This window comes from Eleutherodactylus coqui, unplaced genomic scaffold (genome assembly GCF_035609145.1).
Source record: "Eleutherodactylus coqui strain aEleCoq1 unplaced genomic scaffold, aEleCoq1.hap1 HAP1_SCAFFOLD_98, whole genome shotgun sequence".
In the NCBI taxonomy this organism is placed as follows: domain Eukaryota; kingdom Metazoa; phylum Chordata; class Amphibia; order Anura; family Eleutherodactylidae; genus Eleutherodactylus; species Eleutherodactylus coqui.
In genome coordinates this window covers 224992-229455 of record NW_027102512.1, presented here as the reverse complement: position 1 = coordinate 229455, position 4464 = coordinate 224992, and positions in this window count along the sequence as shown.

Genomic DNA, 4464 nt, shown 5'->3' with positions numbered 1-4464 from the left:
GTAAGTATTTGCAAACTTACCCCATGAATTCTCTTAAATGTATCTATAATTCAATGTTCTTAAATGGCAAAGATGGATGGAGCCCAATAAGAAACCTCTTCCCTTATTCAGAAGAAACTTTCTCTTTCTTGAAGGAGAGAAAAGGAAAAACAATCACTGCTGTGATAAGAAGTGCTTGATAATTCAAGCAGTCTAGTTTTCCACATAAACTCGGTCCTCTAACCATCAACAGAATCCAATTTATTCTATATTATATATTGTGTGTACAGGGTGCTTCACTTGAAGTGCAACCCAGTAACATTGTAATATTTGTGTTCGAAACAATGTCACGAGTGAACTCATCAGTCCTCACAGAGCATGTTGAAAGTGGCCACCGCTACCCTCCAAGCACTGCTGAACCCGGCACTCTGTAGTCAAGTGTGCTGCAACATGCCCACATCAATGGTGGCAATTTCATATCTAATGTTCTTCAGTGCGAGGTTTATTGACAAACCGTTAACCCTTTTGGTGGCCCACAGGGAAAAGTCTGCTGGGGTAGGGTCCAGTGATCTGTGGGACAACCCACCTTCGAGTTGATTCTGTCCCCCAAGAAAGAATGAACTTCCATCATGTTGTGGTTGGACATGTGACAAGTTGCCTCTCATTAATCCATTCAGATGGGTTGTCTATCCAGGGATTATTCCAATTGCTAGATTAGAGTCAGGGAGAAAATATTTTCCTCCAAATGGGGAAAATTGGCTTCTAACTCATTGTTTGTTTTTTTTCCCCCTTCCTTCCTCTGGATCAACGTGTGTGTTTGTGTGAGAGAAGTAATAGGTGGAACCGAATGGAATGGAGTGTTTTTTTTGTAGATAGCTGTTGACGCGTTTAGACCCAACGGTTATCACTCAAAATATGGCTTTTGAGCAATAATCTTTGTGTCTAAATGGGCATTTACTGTAAGATAGTTTGGATAAATGAGACCCACCTACTTGGAAATGTGAACTGCACACCAGCAGTTGAACGATACACCCATGGCATGAGACAGAGCAAGGGTCATTAATAAACTCTAGACTCCTGAACATGGTTACAGTTCTACACAAATAAGTTGGAATAAGGGTTACGCTTCCAGTGAAACACCCTGTATAATATATGTGAGTGCATATAAGATAGTGTGTGTGTAAAATATATACATGCAGATGTAGCAAACAATCTGTACTGTGCATGTCTGACGGTGAGCTGACAGAGCCAGCCGGTTTAAGGCCTCATGTCCATGAGCACGCATAGAATCCGAGTGCAGAATCCCACAGCCATAAGGCTAAAAATGACATTTTCTCACCTATCTGGAAGCGGCACAACTCTTTCATCATGGCCGGTTCTTCTTTCTTCTGCCCGGCGGATCTGTCCAAGAGTCTTTAAATCTCCTGCTGTCCTACAGGAAGCTGCAGAAAATAAAGTCTGCAGCGATTTTTATCCCGCTCGTGCGATCCGCACACTAGGATAAAATGACATCCGTAGGTATTTAATTACTTGCAGATGCCCACCTCATTAAAAGCAATAGGAGAACTCCACGGTCCTCTGCCATGGCTGTGACAACCAGACCGGAGGATTCCTGAAGTGATGCGAGGCTGTTTTCACAGGACCCGGGCCTTGGGCAGTTGGGAGGAATCACTGTCAGCTGAATGAGTGCTCGGCCCTGCAGCTACCTTAGGGTACGCATATGCTGCTACTAAGGTATATCTAATATTCTATTAGATTGGAAGCTCATAGCAGCAGAGTTTCTATTGTACATTAGATTGTAAGCTCTTAGGAACAGGTTGTATATGTCTATTTCTGTACAGCGTTAGCTCTTCTAAATCTATAATTAATGTATATATGCAGCAGGACAGATTAGATCCAGGGTGATAGCCGATTGCCACATCTGGTGTTGGCAGGAATTATATTGGAAGGGATTGCCTTTCTCTAGATCAAGGGTGTCAAACTCCTTTTCACCAAGGGCCACATCAGGCATATGGTGACCTTCAAAGGGCTGAATGGAAGACAGTATAGTAAGGGCCTGTTCACACAAGTGTATTTGCATACATAATATGCAGTGAATAGAAGCCATTGATTTCAATGAGTTCATTCACATGATGTATATTTTCACACAGTATGACATATTTTGTTGCGTACTACGCACCCCAATAGGCCATTGGAGTGAATGGGCCGCGCAAATACGTGGTGAATGCGCAGGAAACCTATGTATTCACTGCATATTTGCTGACCCTTTCAGTGAGCCCATCTGCGTTATTTTTTGTGTAACCAAATATTCAGACATAAGCGATTTTTGATTGCGCAAATACACAGCGTATTTGTGCGACAGAAATATGATTACGCCCATGTGAACGGGCCTTAATAGTGACCACTATAGTGGTCGCAGTAGTAATAGTGACTCTCATAGTGGCTCCAGTAAAAATAGTGACCCCCACAGTGGCCCCAGTAGTAATGGCGCCCCCCACAGTGGCCTCAGTAGTAATAGCACCCCCCACAGTGGCCTCAGTAGTAATAGCGCCCCCCACAGTTGCCCCAGTAGTAAAAGGGACTCCCACAGTGGCCCCATTAGTTATAGCAACCCCCAAAGTAATAATTTTAACCCCCCATAGTAATATTAACCCCCCTTAGTAATAATATTATCACAGTCAGTAATATTAACCTCCACAGTAATATTAACCCCCATAGCACTATTAACCCCCCTCAGTAACAATAAACCCCCTCAGTAATAATATTATCCCCCTCAGTAATATTAACCCCAGTCAGAAATATAACCCCCCTCAGCATTAATAACCCCCCCTCAGTAATATAACCCCCCCCCTATAGTAGTAATAGTTCCCCCCCTAACCCATATACTCGCCTCCTCCTTGCTGTCAGCGCTGCTTCCTTTCTGCTCGCCCTGAGCCCGGGCGCACACTGACATCAGTGTGTGCACCCAGAACCCTTCCTCCCTGAGTCCTCTCCTGTGGAACTGAAGAGCAGGGGACTCAGGGGAGGAGTATTCCGGCTGCACACTGACGTCAGTGTGTGCGCCGGGATCAACACTGCCAGCGTGATTACCAGCGAGGAGCTGCGGCACCCCAGCTGGTAATCAGTACAGTGGCGAGCAGCCGTCGGCAAACTGCGGGCCACATAAAATGAGGCAGCGGGCCTTTTGTTTGACACAAGCTCTAGATCTTTGGGTCCGGTGCCTTTCATCTTAGGGCATTGGGGGACTGGTCAAAAGGACTGCAGCAAGTTTTGTGGTCTCCACTGGTCCTAACCTAAGAGTCGCTGGGATAAAATACATTTTAGTAATATAAAAATAACATGTAATATATGGAGCAGGTGAGGTCTGTATGTGGGAGTGTCATATGATGAGCTGAACCCCTCCTCTTTCATCACATGGAACTTGGCGACAATTATCGGGCTACTGCGAACGCTGGAGACACTTTGACGTGTGATGTGATGGACATTAGATAAGCCAATGACAATACGGGCATGTGGGGGAAAAATAACGTCCGTTATCAAGATCACAAAACCAAGACCACAATGGTACATGGATATTGGGGTGCAGGTGCTGGATGATGAGGATAAAGCAATACCAGATGACTGCCCTAAGTGTAAGATGCACCTATAGGCCTTAGTCAGACGGGCGGTTTTTCGCGCGATTTGCGGATCGCATGACGGATGCGCATCCGCAAATCGCGTGACCGGTGCGCGCAAGTCGCCCGAAAATCGCCCGAAAATCTGCTCCTAGCCGCGTTTCATTAGAAACAGGCCGGAGCTGTCCAGCGCATTGCATTCAATGGAGACGGCAATAGAGCCGCCTCCATTTAAAGCAATGCGCTGCGGGCGAGCCCGGGATGAATTGTCGGTAAGGGCTTAAATATATAAGCCCTTCCCTGCAATTCATCCTAAAATGTGTTAAAATAAAAAAAAATTGTATACTCACCTTCTCCCGGCAGCCAGAGCTCCGTGCGGCCGTCCTGCAGTGGGTGTGAAGGGGGTGTGAGTCAGACCTGCCCCCTGATTGGCTCAGCGCTGAGCCAATCAGAGGCATGCCTCACTCACACCCATTCATGAATTCATGAATGGATGTGAGTCAGACCTGCCCCCTGATTGGCTCAGCGCTGAGCCAATCAGAGGCATGCCTCACTCACACCCATTCATGAATTCATGAATGGATGTGAGTCAGACCTGCCCCTGATTGGCTCAGCGCTGAGAGGCAGCAGTCACTCACCCATTCATGAATGGGTGTGTGAGTGAAACCGGCCTCTGATTGGTCAGGGCTGTGACCAATCAGAGGCAGATCATTCAGCAGGCGGGGATTTTAAAGCCCCGCCGGCTGAATAGTGCCGAGAAGCAGTTCAGGAGAACTGACAGCGGCCGCGGCTGGACTCCGGCTGCAGTGGAAAGGTGAGTATACAATTTTTTTTTATTTTAACACATTTTAGGATGAATTGCAGGGAAGGG